Here is a 17,721-nt window from a genome sequence, read left to right on the forward strand (position 1 = left end):
ACTTGTCCAAGTAATTACACGTCTCCCTTTTTTGGAGCAATTAATTGCGTGATACCTTCAGTGTAATTACAAACGGCTCAGAAATTGCAGCTCAAGTGTTATGATAATGTGTGACCGATATTCACGTTTCCATTTGGCACGCTTTGCCGTCGGAACGAGCTCTAATCCTTTTAGGGTTAATAAAAATTAATGAACTGTAGGTTAGAATTCTGCGCACGTTTTGCGTTAAATACATCTGTAACCTTCTCTGTGGCTAATCCGCCATGAAAAACTGTTGTGGCTGAAAACAAATGGAGTCAGCAAGTTGGATTAATTCGGAGCACAAATTGCCCTTTTGCGTGTGTGCGTTGTTGAGTGCCCATGTATCACGCGGTGTGGCTTGGAATGGTGTGCGAATGAAACTGATAAGCATGTTGCTTGGCCAGCCATCTGTGTTACACAGAGGTTTTGTGTTTAGTTCGGGCAGCTGGAAGATCGAGAAATGATTATTGGAACATTTCACTTTGAAACCATTTGGTGGGCTGGCAGGACAGCCTCAAGGTACGCAAACTCGCCTCTGAGCTGCCTACCCTGGGTTGGAATCTCGACCCAGCTCATGTCATCATGGTGTTTCACATGCAGGTTGAGGCATCAATGCGTGTACCGTCCATCAGATGGACGTTCAACCGGATGACCCGTCTGCCAGCATTTGCCTTTTGGTGGACGTTAAAGATCCCGCTGTGTCTCGAGAAGAGTCGGTGAGTTATACCCGACACCCTGAACAAATCACACATTTCTGCCCAAATCATGCATCGTCAAACCACAGGCCTGGCCAGCCGGTTCATGAAAGACATGGAACAAAATCTTTCCCTGTCTGACCATGCAAGGTGGGAATAATTGGGGCCTTAAAAGTAGTAGTAGTAGTAGTAGTAGTATTGGTAGTAGTCGTAGATATAACTGCAACCATTTCACAAACCCATCTTTTGTTACTCTGGAAACACAAAGTTTGATTTTCGTTTTATTTTTTATCTCGATGTGGAATATAATGTGAATTTAAAAAGTAATCTTAAAGACAGACTCTCAAATGTCGAAGTTTATGTGCCGTTGTATACCAAAGTCAAATTTAATGTGCATGAAAAACGCTGAAAGTAAGAAAGACCTCCGAGCATGGGATGAAGTTTTACTCCAAAAACAAAAACGCAGGTCTAAGGTTTCTGTCACACGAGGTCTTCATCGGAACTGGTAGATGCAAAAACACGAGTCATATAACGGTACACTTCAGGGGGATGCAAAAGATCTCGAGACCCTGCACAATGGACTTTTTTTTTTTTTATCGCGGACCAAGTGAATTTCAAAAGAAATCAAATTATATATCAATGACAGTTTTGAGTACACCTTTGGTCCACATCGCACGAAGTTTGTCCTTGAAGACCTGCCCCAGTTTGTACACGATGGTGGTGCAACATCACCTGTGATTGTTTTACCCCACGTGCGAAGCAAAAAGCACGGTTAAGCAATTGTTTATCTTTGTCTGTGTCTGTCTACAGACGGCAGTTTATGATTGAAGAACGACTTTATTTCAATTGAATGTTGTATTTTGAACACTGTAGAACATGAATCGGAACAGGAATCGGAACACGAACCTGCAGTTTAGCAGCACTTTGGCTCTGAATTTGGCAAATTGTACGGAATCCCATCCCGAGTGTGCGTGCACACAGGGTCAGGTAAATTTTGTCTCTCTGCTTGTCTGGCAGCCAAACAATTGAAAATCATTCCAAACTGAAAACTTATTCTTCGGGAAATCAAAAAGGACCCCAACAACAGGCACGAATAAACAATTTAATTTGTTAAATAAGGTGGTGCAAAAGATGGTGCAACTTCCAAAAAAAAAGTTTTTTCTGCAGCTTTTAAAACTTTTATTTAAATTGAATTAAATCATCTATCTGTATAAAACAGTGTGTATTTTTTGTATTTGTGGATTTGTCTGTCCCTATTCATAAGGATGATTTAAGAAGGGTTTTAAAGACCAAACTTTTAACATGACTGTGTGTTCACTATGGTCTATTTTTCAGGATATAAAACTCGAAAAACATTTTTCAAAAAAGAGTAATTCCATCTCTTCTATTGGAAATGTAGACAGTGACTTGGAACAGGGCCTCAAGGGCAATGTACATAAAATAAAAAATGCAAGGCACAGGGAGGTGAAATTTGCTGCACGTGATGTGTAACATTCGCAGAGTAAAACGAGTGTTCATTTACATCCGTAGGATGTCTAATAGATATAGAAGATATTAGCACACAAGACACTAGGCCGAGGGTTCAGACTTTGGCACACTCATGAGGCTGTACCATCAAAATGAAACATCCCAGAAGGTAAAGAAAATATGATCACATTTGTACATGTCATGTTTTAAAATAACGCTGTCTGCCACGAAACATCATATCTTCCAGTCTCCTTGAATATTTCAAATAAAATAATTCCAACCCGTCATTTTTGACGGGCTATTATACTCGTATGCAGTAAACCCTTAAATATCGTGTGTTTGAATATTGCGGGTTTCGACCAGTTACGGTAAATTCTTTTTACATGAATTTAGTTGTCATGGCTTTAATTTCGACCATTCACTGTTTTTGAGTTGAGCTGTGATGGTTTTCTGCACCACAAGCCTTTCTCGACCATTAATAATGGAATGGTGCTGGAGTGTAAAGCAATTGTCAAAAGTGATTCATTGAATTTTATTTATTTGCTGACTTACGGAGTTGCTGTATGATTTACAATAGAAACACATTGACAGATTACAAAGGAAACCAATTTAAGTGATAGGGGAGGAATTGTGGGGGCGAGAGGGCAAGTTTAATAGCTTCTGAACATTAAATCAGCTTCAACGCAGCAGGAGATGTTGTGGTTAAGCTGATTTATATTTATTTTACGTAATTATTTCAATTGTGATATGTTATTTTTGACTTCCTCACACCTTCCTCTCTTTTGGCTTGAAGCCCAGGAATCTAACCCCTTTTCCCCTGTAGGAAATTGGTTTTAACTATTGTGGTTTTCATTTTCCACGATATTTATGGGTCGATCTTGGCATTGTGAAGGAATGTAACTCCTGACATTTAAGAGTCCACTGTAATTGAACACTATATAACACAAATCGCCTTCTTGGAACTTTCAAAAACCCTCCATTTTCGGTTCTTGGGAAAAACATTACGCCATTTTGCGTCATCTCAACCAATCAGATTTTTCCGCTCACTTTCTCAGCGTTGGGGGAATATTGAGATTCTGACAAAATGGTGGCTCGTAGGAAATATAGATCATGCTTGTAAATGCAAAGCGAGAGTTTAAAAGACTTTTTTTCTTCTTCTCAGGATGCACAGTGTATGGTGATTGATGAAATCTCTAGTTTTGGAAGGTGTACAGTCTATCAGCAAAAATCACTTGGTATTACAGAAGATTGGAGCCACGATCTTGCCAGCTGAGGGTTGGGTGTGAAATATTTTGGGTGTTGGTGACTCTTTGTGCTTCCATTGCATGGATTCCACTTTGGTTTAAAGATCCCAGTGGTGAAGCCATTTCATCACAAACTACCAAATGAACGATAAAGCCTCTGGATGTTCATTTAACAGTTAGGGAAGCTGGAGATGTTACCCAGCTGTTGTCCATCATGAGTGCTGTGGTTTCATGGGATCCATCCTGCTGAGATCGTGGAGAAGCCCAGGTGTTTTTTGTGTCCAAACTGGAGGCTCATGGAGGAGTGAGAACGTTTAATGGATCAAGACGTAACATAACAAAAGGAACAGCAAAAAGAGAGGGGGAAACACACCAACAGCAGTGTTGAGGGACAAAATAGAGGGAAACTTGCACAACTAAGGGATGTGGAGGAAGAAAGAGGTTGGGGGGGTGTAGGGGGCTCACAGGATGGAGAAGGTGGACACAGAAGCAAACTCTCAGGAAGGAAAAACTGGAAATTTAGAAAGGTGAGCTTGGTGAGTGTTGACAGAGGCAGAACAGATCATAGTTTTGGATGGGGGAAGATAAGAGATGGTGGTGGACAGCTGCTTTGAAGACCTGGAGGGAAGAATGAGACTGAATAGAATGTGGAAGTTCGTTCAGTAGTCCAGAAAAAAAGAAACAAATGAGTGGGGGTGAGCAGTCATTCTGAATTTTGGGAGTTTTACCAGAACGAGGTTGCTGGTGGACAGCGCGTGCCCTATAAAAACCTGTGTGAGGGAACAAAGCACTGAAGATCAGAGACCAGAAAGGAGGTGATTATATAAGACAATGAGAGCACCGGCACGTGATAGGCCCAAAGACTAAGCTTCATCACAGGAGATACCAATGACCTTGAAGGCTTTGATTTCCATGGCGTCAAGCAGGGGTGCTGGCCCAAAAGGGGAGCAGCAGTACTTCAGGTATGCCAAGGAAGTACCTTGCATGATGGAGGATGCCCAGGAAGCGAATGGCTTTTGGGGTCAAAGGTGAAATGGAGAAAACGCTTCTCTTCAGAAATCCAAAGTCTTGGTGATATTGTTGCGAATTCGCGCCCACCGGCGTGCGGAGGGCCACGTGACTTGAATCGCGGCACGTCGCCCACCGGACGGACAATTCAGTAGTGACCCTCTCGGACCAATGCCGGGAGCTAGTCACGGGTGGGGGTATAACCTCACCACGATCGTGCCAATTGCCCACCCACGCAGGATAGGGTCGCTCGCCAAATTCGATCTACCTAAGTACCTGCACGAATGGTCGAACGGGCGATCGCACCTCGCCGCAGGTCGACTCCGGACACGGGCCGCTTGGGCGGCCCGTTCCGTGCTATCCGGATAACCGAGCGGTGTTATCGCCGACCTGGACGGTTCGGATTAATTACTGGGCGTATTAAGCCCACTACGAACCCTTTAGGTGAAGCAGGATGGAGGGTCAATAAAGAAAAGATGAAGCGAAACGGGAAAACTGTTCACACAATGCAAATTTATTACGCGACACACGGAAAGCACACATGTACAGTCAAACAGTCAAAGTGCACATAAAGCAGTTAAAACAAAAGAAACAATGACGCAGAGTTACTACCGAATACGCGTACACATGGCAACACTTATACAGTTCTACTTTACAGACGGCGCCAACACACATTTACTCAAAAGCAAAGGAAAGAAGCCACCCTCATAGACAATGGGGCAGACAGGCCTGGGGGCCAATATGTGTGCGTGACCTGGAGGAGCGGCCAGGTCCGCGAGACCGGGGGAGTGGGGTCCTACCTGCGTCCTCGTGACGCGTTGGCAGACGAGCCGCAGATGTGGCCGCGTGGCTGTGCCCCGACTCCGTGCTCCTTGGCGGGTTTCGTTGGCATGACGTTTGGAGTGGGGTGGGAACGGGGCCCCCTTTTTGCACTATCTCAGCGTGGGGGAAAGGGGGAATTGTTGATACCGTGGGGGAGGAGAATGGCTGGCTGGCTTCGGTCCCGCGATGAGCGATCTCACACCGCGACCTCGTCGTCGACCGCCGTCCTTCTCGCCTCGGACCCGAGCTCCTTTGCCTCTTCCCGCAACTCTCCTCAGCCGACTGCAGAACCCAACTCGCTGCCACACCGATGACTCGACTCACTCTGCCCTGCCTACACACACTGCTACTGCCACACTCTGCCATGATTCGCCTTGCGCTCGCCGTTTTATAGGCCGGCCAGAGAAAACAATATGCAAATATCCGGATCAGGATGACCTCGGGGGCGGAGCCACGCTCGCCAATTGGACGGAGGAAAAGTGGGCGTGAACCTCCCCTGATCCTACAATTTGCATATATCGATTTCACACAGACGCGCCTGGAGGCGGGGCCAAGCCGCTCCGCGCTTGCTAATTGGACAGATCAGAAGTGGGCGTGTAGCATTCCTGATCCGAATTCTCCCTTGGAAAGGCCGCTATTTGCGCTCGCGGCTCGGTGCGTATCGCTGAACGAGCCCAAGACAGCCCGACGCTCAGTGTTCACAGGTGGTGCGGGAATGGCCATAGAAGGAGAGAGGTGAGGGTGGTGGAGGGTTTATCGGTGGTGGTTTGATGGTTATGGTGCCGTTTGGGAATGACGGTGATGCGATGTTTGCGGGATTGAGTTATGAAGGTAAAGGTCGTGGCTGTTGGCGTTGTTGTTGTTGTCTGAGGGTTGGAGCGTGGTTGTAGTTGGTGACGATGGCCGGCGTGGTGGTTAAGGTGGTTGTTATGTGATGGCGGTTGAGACGTGGTTGGTTGAAAATAAAGATAGAACAAAAAAACGGCTATCTCAAAGCGTCACAGCCCGAATGAATCACATAAATTCCCTCGAGATAACGGATTTGGGGCTAACTACACATGTACTTAGAGATATCTCACCTCCGGGCCCTTCATGGTGTAATGCGAATTTCCACAGCCGTAACAATATTTTGGAGACTTTAACATGAGAATCTGCCATGATGACTGCATTGAACTGGGAAACAGTTTGTGGGTGGTTCCAATCTGGAGGCCATCCTGTCCCCGGGGCATCTTTAAGAGACTCAAATTCACACTTGAAGTCTTCCACCCTTTGGGATCCTGTGGAACATGAGGGTACACCTTCACCATACACGTTCACCATGTGTTTGTGGGTTTGGAGCTGCACCTCGATACTCCACTTCAGCTAGATTCATTATTATATGACGGAACAAACTTCTGCATTATACTCCAAAATAATTAACAATGTGAGATTAAGCCAAATATTCATTTGCAATTGGTGATCTGCACTGCAGGCTTTCATACCAATTCAGATTTCAAATTATGGACCCCAGGCATCATAAAGATACACATATCGGACAAAGTTTCAAATGGAGCACCTCGTCTCTGTTGGAGAATTTAAATTGCATCAGATGCGGCAATAAATGCAGATCGTTGCTCTCAGCTTGACGACTTGATGAAGGAAGACACCATTTGCATTTTTGCCTCCCACATCCCTTCCCCATGTATAATCCTGTGTAGGAATGGGCAACTTGCTCGTAAAACGAAGGACATAGAACAACCATAAGCATAGTAAGTTTATATTATGAGAAAAATAACTGTGGCTCTTTTGAGCGGAGTCCCAATAAATATCTCGTTTCTAGAATATTCTGAATACCCCATGTGCCACAGTTCACGTATGCGTAAACCCCCAAGCCTGCAGCTGTGATTTGGCCAGTTCTCACTCTGTTCTTTCCATCATGTTTCCGTCGATCTGGTCATCTTGTGTCCACCTGTTTTTCTTGTGTCCACCTGTTTGTTTTGTGTCTGCCTGTTCATCTTGTGTCCACCTTTTTTTCTTGTGTCCACCTGCTCATCTTGCATCCACCTGTTCATCTTGTGTCTGCCTGTTTTTATTGTGTCTGCCTGTTCGTCTTGCATCCACCTGTTCGTCTTGTGTCTGCCTGTTTATTTTGTGGCCGCCTGTTTTTCTTGTGTCCACCTGTTTTTATTGTGCCTGCCTGTTCGTCTTGCGTCCGCCTTTTTACAACCACTCATGTCAGCGTATACCTGCCGCTCTTATTTCACTCCGCCACCAAAGGTGGATGGAGGTTATGTTTTCACCCCCATCTGTCTGTTTGTTTGGCTGTCTGTGAACAGGATATCTTAAAAATTGACGATAGTTTCGGACGAAATTTGGTGGAGAGGTTGGATGTGTGAGAAGGACGAAATGATTCGATTTTGGTGATGATCCAAATTCGGATCCGGAAACGAGAAAAGTTTAATTTCAAGTGATTCTTCACCATTGAGAGATGGGGCCAAAAACGACACATTGCATGATATTTTAAGAGTTGTGGACGAGTTGTGACAAAAATAGGGGGATGAGTTGGGTAGTTGACAAGAATACGCTGATTCTATGTTTTGTTCTGGTCTGGCTCTAGATCCAGCTGTCCGTTCTGGTTGATTCTGTTTCAGTACTATTGAAAAGGCTGTTTTGTTCATCGAGTATGTATCATAGTGGGGCAACTTAGCTAAATATAGCATTACAATTGTGCATTTTGTGAGGAAAGCACCAAATTTGGCATACTAGTAGCTTATCATATTATGAACAGATTTGGATATTGGGCCATCTCAAATTCAGCCGCTGATGGCTGTGGCGGCCATTTTCCACTGCCATCAAAAATTTTGAGATGGCCCAATATCCAAATCTGTTCATAATATGATAGGCTACTAGTGTACCAAATTTGGTGCTTTCCTCACAAAATGCACAATTGTTATGCTAAGTTGCCCCACTATCATATCCATATCATATTTACTTGTGCATTTGCTTCTTTAACTGCAAGTTTTATTCCCGAAGACCCAACAAAAGGCAGCATGGGATCTTTTACATCCATATAATCCGGAAGGAAGAGCCAGATCACGTCCCCTCCAGAATATGGCATACTTCACGGTGCAGCGCCTCCCCCGACATAACAGCAGATATCAGTGGAAGGAAACCAAGAAGCAAAAGTAATTAGGGTGAGTACAGCACTCATTTTATAGGCCTACTCTGCTGCCCATTTGTGTTAAGGAGATGAAGAATATCAAATTAATATGTTGTGGGGAAATGTTGACACATTGTGTTCTTCAGTGTGATTACATCATAAACCGCACCTCAAAACCATTGTCTGTGACGTCAGAGACTAGATCAGCGATGCTGCTGCTGGACTGATGACGTGGATGAACCGGGAAAGATAGACAGATGCTGAAAAAAATTCCAATGACAACGACATGTCCTTCCTCAGCATGCATCAGTGGTGGCAGGCAATCTGTCTTATGTTGGGATGAGGAAAAAACAAACAGGGAAAGAATGGGCTAGTTATTCATGTGCCAAATGCAAGACTGGCAGTAGTTGGCGTGCATAGAGGCGAGCTACCGTGATAAGTGAAGCGGAAAGGAAAAGGAAGGGAAGAAGGGTGTCTCCACACTCACACAACAAATCTTATCCTCTCCGTTAAAGTATCAGTAAAGCCTGACTGCTGACACGAAGCACCTGGGTCAATCAAGCCACCAAGACGTCATGCGTTTGGTCGCCACTGATAGTTCTCCCTCTGCTTGGCCATATTATTTAGCTGTCACCCATAATCAACCTTGTCTTTGTAAAGGTGAGACCTACATTGTAGAAAATTACAGGAATCTTTAAACCTCTAAAAGCCTTACCAATGTCAGAGGATGTTGAACAGTCATTTACATCAGTGAGTACCTATCTTGCTATGAATTTCATCATATACAGACTGGTGGGGCATGCTTATACACTGGAAGCAGCTACTCAGGTGCATCCAACATGCATACATTATAAATATAAGCTTTATATAGTTGATGAAGTGCATTGTTGTCTCGTATGCAGCCTGTGGCTGCGAGTTGCATCAGTTTTCTGGAAGCGCAGCTGTGCCGCTGATGCAGTGCCCTATTACCAGAAGCTGGTACTCATTTTGCGAAACTCAGAAGGTGGACAGGCTGAATCATCGCACGTGGTGCTCTTTCAACGTAACGACAGAGGCTCGACCTCAAGACTCTAAGATCTTAAGCCAGCCACCTTAACCGTTAAGCCAACATCAGGCAAAGTCTATTGTAAGAGAGATTTATATATTTGATGAAGTGTATTGTGCTTGCATTCTGTAAGGAGCAATAAACTCAAGTAAGTCAACAATTCGTGATTATCTGTAAAAATTTCAATAAAGAGCTCATTCTATCGGAATTTTGAATGCAAATACGGCAAAAGTTATCCCATAAGAGGCGGAAGAGGTATGTGTTAGCATTGCCAAGCAACCATTCAAGTGGAAGCTCCATTGTCTTGCGTCATGTGACCCACAGTGAACAGACCGAGGCTCCACTGGCCGACTTTTATTCACAGATATTTCCATTTTCGAACATTTTCCAACGATTTTGTGATTTTTCCTGAGATGTTGGGTTCGAGTTTTTTTCCAAGGCAAAGTTTCAGCTTTATTCCCCAACTGGAAGGTACTTATTGTTGTTTCATATAAAACATCATCCAATCAATATTCATTTTGGTCATTAATGTGAAACTTTCGCAAATTGAGAGAAATCCTAAAAGACCCCAGTTTATGGGCAAACTACACCGAAGTAGTGATGACCAATGATCGGGATGTTTCAAAGTAATAATAGTCTATTTGCGGTGAAGTATGGCTGAGAGGGGGAAGTGCAGAAAGGTTCCCTGCAGGGGAAGTGCTCCAACCAGTTTTGCAACATCTGGATGGCTCCAACCAAAGTGAATGTTCGGAAATTTCTGCCTCTGATGATGACCATATGTCAGACCCCTCTGAACACAGCAACATTGAGGTTGCTGCTGTGAGTCCTCCCCCAGCCGCTCAGGCTGTTTCGTCTCGGGACAATGTGACATCCAACGTCGATGAGAATGAGCAGCGTGGAAGACGTTGTGGTCATGCTCATTTTCAAAATAATGGTCAATGTCGAGATCAGGACATGGTCATTGGAGAGGAAGATTTCCCCGGGAACTGCCTGCTGCAACTGATTGAGAAATACTTGCCAGAAATGGGATCGTGGTATCCCGGGGGGGGGGGAATCACACAACCAACGGAAATTTTCCGTGAATGAAAACATCCTCACACTAGATGGCATTCGTTCATAGAATACTTACACTGCGCAGTCTTGAGAAGGACTTGGTGCAAGCCAACGCTTTTTTTTAAGGTGTTTTTTTTTCTTTTATTCAATATGGTGCCAGACCAGTGACCGATGATGTCACTTTTACCAAACTATATTTCCCATGGGTAGTTGATCAATTAATTAAAGTTTTGCATTGATCGGTTAGTGGTTTCAACAATTGCAGAGAAATTTATTTTCATCCTGACCGGATCAAGCATTGCACTTGTCGAATTATGTTGTCATAATGAAGGCAATAATGACATCATCATTAACATATGTTATTCCCCATTGGGAGTACTTGACAATGAACCATGTTTCAAGATTTTTCAATGAAGTGGTTTCAAGAAAAATAGGTACAAAGTTTGTTTTTTTGGTTGTTTTTTCCAAGATACTGCCTATACCACATGACCTATGACATTATAATTATCATTATAAATTCTTACAGGAGGAGGCGCACCTTTGGTCAAAATTTCATGCCAATCGGACCAACAATTGCAGATAATTTTTTTTCATACTGTCCGGATCAAGCATTGTACTTGTCGAATTATGACGTCATAATAAAGGCAATGATGACATCATCATTAACATATCTTATTCCCCATGGGGAGTACATTACAATGAGCCATGTTAAAATTTTTTCCATGGAGTAGTTTCGGAGCTACAGAGGGGAAAAGTTTTTCAGTTTTTCCAAGATGGCACCTGTACCACGTGAACTATTATGTCATAATTATGATAATTTCCTGCAGGAGGAGGTGTACCTATGTTCAAAATTTCGTGTCAATTTGACCAACATTTGCAAAGAAAATATTTTTCATTAATTATTGAATCAAGTGTTGTGCTTATAAAATTATGACGCCATAATAAAGGCAATGATGACATCATCATAAACATATCTTATTCCCCATGGGGAGTACATTACAATGAGCCATGTTTCAATTTTTTCCATGAAGTGGTTTTGGGGCTAGAGAGGGGAAATTTTTTTTGGTTTTTCCAAGCTGGCGCCTGTACCACATGATATATGACATAAATTACCATTGAAAAATTCTACAGGAAGCAGTGCTCCAATGGTGAAAAATGTGTCCATTGACCAACAGTTGCGGAGAAATGTTCTTTCATAATGACTGGATCAAGCATTGGACATGTCGAATTTTGATGTCATAATGAAGGCAACGATGACATCGTCATTAACAAATCATATTCACCATGGAGAGTTCTTGACAATGAGCCATGTGTAAATTTTTTCTGTGGAGTAGTTTCGGAGACATAGAGGTGCAAAGTTTTTCGTTTTTTCCATGATGATGCCTGTACTACATACTAACCTATGACATCATAGTTACTCGCATAACCCGCGCTCTGCGCGACATGTTGGGGTGGGTGTGTTTGAAAAAGGAACTGATGCAGAGTATCAGTAGTAATTTTACTTTAATGCAGTAAGTGGAATACGATTTCACTGTTTCAGAACCATTCTATTTACTTCTTTTTGTATCATGCACCTCATATGGTCTTTGAGATAATGTAAGCCGAATATCACGTTACTCGAGCGCAGAACAAAGTCGAAGATAGCGCGGCACGAAACCACAAACTCGGAAATAATATATAAGATGACTAAAAAAATTATACAGGAAGAGGTGCACCTATGTGGAAAATTTTATGTCAGTCGGATCAACAATTGCAGAGAAATTTTTTTCATACTGACCGCATCGAGCATGGCACTTGTCAAATTATGACATCATAAAAAAGGCACTGATGTCAGCATTAACATATCTTATTTCGCATGGGGAGTACTAGACAATGAGCCATGTGTAAATTTTTTCCATGGAGCAGTTTTGGAGATATAGAGGTGGAAAGTTTTTCGGTTTTTCCAAGATGGCGCCTGTACCACGTTACCTGTGATATGATTATGACTTGAAAATTATACAGGAGGAGGCGAACCAATTTGGAAAATTTTGTGTCAATGAGACTAATCGTTGCTGAGAAAATGTTTTTTTTTTAATGCAGGCACATACGGACGCGACTGATCACTCAACCCCACTTTTTGCTTCGTGAGTGCAGGGTAATAAAGTAGGCCACTGCAGACTTAAACTTGTTGGTAGGAAATACTAACACAAGCCTCTCATAACTTTTTCCATAGTGTTTGTGTAATGGTGTGTTATGGACTTAATAATTAACAAAACTAGAACTGCCACTTTATAACTGCTGGCAGTGATGACCAGGTACCAAGATGTACTGCTTTGATGGGACACCTGACCCTGACCCTGACCCTGACCCATGATGTTTATTACTACTCTCACCAGAGGAGAGAGTATTGCATTCAGGTCTGTTTGTCTATCTGTTTGCCTATTTGTCCACAGAGAACTTCAGCGTTTTCTTCGCAGCTGCTTGTCAGATTGAGATAAAATTTTCACCATAGGAGCGACTACCCATGTAGAATGTTATCATGATAATTATAACATCATAGGTCACGTGGTGTGACAGCTATGTTGGAAAAATAGGAAAAAAATTGCACCTGTAAATTTCTGAAACCGCACCAAGGGAAAAAATTGAAACTTGGCACGTGGCAAGTGCTCCCCATGGGGAATAAGTGATTTTTATGACGTCATAGGTGCCTTTGTTATGACATCATAATTGCATATGTAGAATGCTAAATCTGATCACTATGATAATTTTTGAGGGTCATCCAGTGATAAAATGGTCCACAGAAAATAAACTTGATGTCATTGATCACGTGATTCGGTAGCCATATTGTTTAAAATAAAAACCTTCAAAAATCTCCTCTGAAGTGGCTGAATAGATCGAGGCAAGACTGTACACGTATGACCGCCGATACTTCAGAAATAAAATGTTCACTCACATGATGCAATGGGTCAAATGGTTTGGCAGCCATCTTGCATTTACCGTAAAACCTATAAAACAAAATCTTCTTCTCCAGAATGGCTGGACAGATCGAGGGGAAACTTCACAGAAATGTTCCCCAAGCTTTAGGGATGTCAAGGTATTCATGAATAATTTATGTCACATGGTCTGGCAGCCATATTGGATTGAGCAACAATCTAAAAAAAATTAGTTCTCTTGAACCGCTTAATTAAATGACACGAAACTTTGCAGTTATTATCGGGTAGTGATGGGGAATATATGTTTTAAATTTCAACCTGATTGGGTGCATGGTCTGGCAGCCAGAATTATTTAATTTCTTTGATCTGAGTTCTTTTTGATTTATTTTATTTATTTATTTATTTATTTATTGTTATATGGCTCACTTGGCTGTGCCTGGATGGGTTTGAGGGTAGAGGAGTAGCTCCTGAAATGCGGATCCTATCCAGGTTCCTCCTGATGACTTCATCTTTGCTTTTTGCTTGTTTGGGTTCCTTCTAATTACTCCAATGCAGGACTTTACCGATTTGGTCTTCCATTTCATTTGCATTGAATTTGTTGTAATCCCATTCTAAATTCAATTGAATAATAATAAACGTCATGGGTCGGGGTTAGGTGTCCGATCAAAGCGGGGTTGCATCAAAGCGGGACGTCTTAGTATCCGGACTTCACTGCCAGTAGTTATAAAGTGGCAGTTCCAGTTATGTCTCTTATTAATTATGTAACGAACCAGTATAGAAACGCCACACAACACACCACACAAAACAAGTCCTGGTGAGGGTCTGCAATCTCTGATTGCTCTTTTTCTTGTAATTCAATTTAATTCAGAATGGGATTAAAATAAATCCCATTCAAATCAAATGAAAGACCATATACTGCAGGTTCAGTACTGCATTGGAGTCATCAGAAGGAACCTGAACAAGCAAAAAGCAAAGATGAAGTCATCAGGAGGAACCTGGGTAGGATTCGGGTTTCAGCTGCCCTTCCTTTATCCTCAAACTCTTCCAGGCCCAGCCAAGTGAGCCAAAAAAAAAAAAAAATTAGAAAAAAACAGATTTAAAAAAAAGAAACAATTCTGGCTGCCACACTATGCATCCGATCAGGTTGAAAATTAAAACAATAGCCCCCATCACTACCAGATCATAATTGTGAAGTTTCACGTCGATCGATGAAGCAATTCAGGAGAAAGATGTTAAAAAGATTTTTGTTTAATCCAATATGGCTGCTAGACCATGTGACCTATTAATTGTTCATGAACACTGATTTCCCCAAGGCTTGGGGAACATGTGTGTTGTTTCCCCTCAATCTTTCCAGCCATTCTGGAAAAAGAGGATTTTTTTTAGAGTTTTCGGGTAAATCCAAAATGGCTGCCAAACCATGTGAGCAATGATATCATACAGTGGGAACATTTTGTTCCATCTTCCCATTGAAGGTGGACGGATGTTATAAATGTTTTCACCCCTGTCTGTTAGTGACTTGTGAGAATTGAAGATTTTTCAAGTTTATTGGTTGGTCTTGTGCGTTATTACTTGGTGAAAAAATATTTTGACCAAGTATGTTGGTCTGTCCTGTTTGTCAGTTTGTCATACGACTTTTGGAAAGAGTTTTCAGCAATCGTTCTGAATTTTTTTGGGGTATGAAGGTGACTGGCCAAAGATAGCAAAGCTTAATTTTGGTGAAGATCCGAATCCGGATCCGGACTTGATAATTTCTTAAGTGATTTGTCACCATTGAGAGAAGGAGCTAAAAACGATAATGCATAATATCTCAAAGAGTTGTGGATGGATTCAGATGAAACTTGGGGGAGATGTTGGCTGAGTGAAAAATACGAATTGATTCGATTTTGGCGAAGATGCAAATCCAGATTCGAGAATTTTTCAAGTGATTCTTCCCCAAAAACTAAGTATAGCATGATATCTCAAAAAATTGTGGACGAGTGATAACAAAACTAGGTGTATGAGTTAGTTTGGTGATGAGAACAAGCTGATTTGATTTTTGGTTAAGATCCAGATTCCAATCGACAAGATCCGACCTATCAACCTCCCCACCAAGTTTTTTCCGAATCCGTCCACAACTTTTTGACATATCATGCTATCCATAGTTTTTGGCCCCTTCTCTCAATGGTGAAGAATCACTTTAAAAATTCTTGTTTCTGGATCCGGATTCGGATCTCCAACATTGAATAAATCTTCTTGTCGTACACCCTGCACATGAAGGTCAGAGTCAAGTTTCATCGAAATTGTGTGTGTGTGGTTTTGGAGAAGAAAACAAATACATATTTTGGGGAGGAAACCCCCCAACCCCCACCGTATACCTCCTTCGACCCCAATATTATTATTATTATTATTTTAATGTCGTGAACAAACTCGTAGACTGACACTTGGTTTTCGTCAAGTTTCATTGGAATTGCATGTGTAGTTTCTGAAAAAAACAGCAAATGCATATTTTGGGTGGTATTTCCCCCCCCCCCCCGCCGTCCTGTTGACCCCGACGTTTTTTTAATGGCTTAAACAAACTTTGGTATATCACAGGGGATGAAGGTTGTGGTCAAATTTCATCAAAATTGTGTGTGCATTCTCAGAGAAAAAAGCAAATACATATTTTGGGGGGTAACCCCACATAGACCTCCTTAAACCCAGATTTTTTTTAATGTCGTGAACAATTTTTGGTACATCACTGGTGATGAAGGTTGTAATCAAATCTAATTAGGGCTTCAAGCATGGCTGAAGCTCTATTGAAATCGTTAGTATTATTATTAAAGGCGTTCTTATGTTCTACTGACCGATTTTGTGGCGGATCTGGAAGGAAAACTGTTCGATGAAATTGAACGAAACTTAACAGGATAATTACTCACCACCTGAAGTTTATACTATGAAACATTTGATGACGTAGGTCACGTGGTATGGCGGCCATATTGGATTTTATCCAAAACCTAAAAACATCTTCTTCTCCAGAACGGATAACACGACAGCCTCAATCTTTTGCACACATTTGCTAAGTTCCATGCTAATGTTAATTTGTTAATTTGGTCGAAATCGTTGCATAATTAATATGATTTAAAATGATGCCGATTCGCCTGATTAAATATGCAAAATATGCAAATGAGAGTTGAAAAAATTTAATGACATTTAGATAGCACATAAACAGGGGACTCCCAATATATTTATACTATGTCTGTATTTGACCCCAGTGAGCCCCCAGAGCCCCCCAAAGTTGAAAATGACCCATTTTTTAAATGTCATAAAATGAAAACAACGCTTGGATGAAATTCAATGCAACTTATCCATTTAATAGCTCTCCACCTGAAGTTTATACTTTGAAAATTTTGATGACGTAGGTCATGTGGTATGGTGGGCATATTGGATTTTCTCCAAAACCTAAAAACATCTTCTTCTCCAGAAAGGATAATCTGACAGCCTCAAGCTTTTGCACACATATCAGATATTCCATGGGAATGTTAAGTTGTTAATTTTGTCAAAATCGTTATTTAATTTATGTGATTTTAAATGATGCCGATTCGCCTCATTAAATATGCAAATGAGAGTTGAAAAAATTTAATGACAGATTTAGATAGTACATAAACAGGGGACTCCAAATATGTTTATAGCATGTCTGGACTTGACCCCAGTGAGGCCCCAGAGCCCCCCAAAGTTTAAAATCAACCATTTTTGAAATGTCGTTAAATGAAAACAATGCTTTGATGAAATTCAATGAAACTTAAGATCTTAATAACTCTCCACTTGATGTTTATAATTTGAAAATTTTGATGACGTAGGTCACGTGGTATGGCGGCCATATTGGATTTTCTCCAAAACCTAAAAACATCTTCTTCTCCTGAAGGGATAACACGAAAGCCTCAAACTTTTGCACACATTTGCGAGGTTCCATTGTAATGTTAAGTTGTTAATTTTGTCGAAATCGTTGCATAATTTGTATGATTAAAATGATGCCGATTCGCCTCATTAAATATGCCAAATATGCAAATGAGAGTTGAAAAAATTTAATCACAGATTCTGATAGGCCTTGAAGAGCGAACTCCAAATATGTTTACACTATGTCTGTATTTTACCCCAGTGAGGCCCCAGAGCCCCCCAAAGTTGAAAATCACCCATTTTTGACATGTCGTAAAATGAAAACCAAAGAAGATAGACAAAAAGTGACCACACATTCTGGAAGATATTATAATGTTCTACAAGTTCGCCATTTACATTAATATGCAAATGTGGAGTTATTGGACTTTTTTGGGGACTTGAAAATTTGTCCAGCCTCGATTTG

General features: G+C 41.7%; 1 long non-coding RNA gene across 1 annotated transcript in view; it reads right to left on the reverse strand.

Moving 5' to 3' along the window:
• LOC147030284 (uncharacterized) overlaps positions 1 to 17,721 on the reverse strand; it is a 52,080-nt gene that overhangs the window by 10,480 nt on the left and 23,879 nt on the right. The window contains exon 5 of the long non-coding RNA XR_015055768.1: positions 8,566 to 8,720. This is a non-coding gene — a long non-coding RNA (uncharacterized LOC147030284). The remainder of the gene's footprint in view (positions 1 to 8,565; positions 8,721 to 17,721) is intronic.

Source organism: Eptatretus burgeri, chromosome 3 (genome assembly GCF_056783735.1).
Source record: "Eptatretus burgeri isolate ZD-2024b chromosome 3, Ebu_testis_v1, whole genome shotgun sequence".
NCBI lineage: Eukaryota > Metazoa > Chordata > Myxini > Myxiniformes > Myxinidae > Eptatretus > Eptatretus burgeri.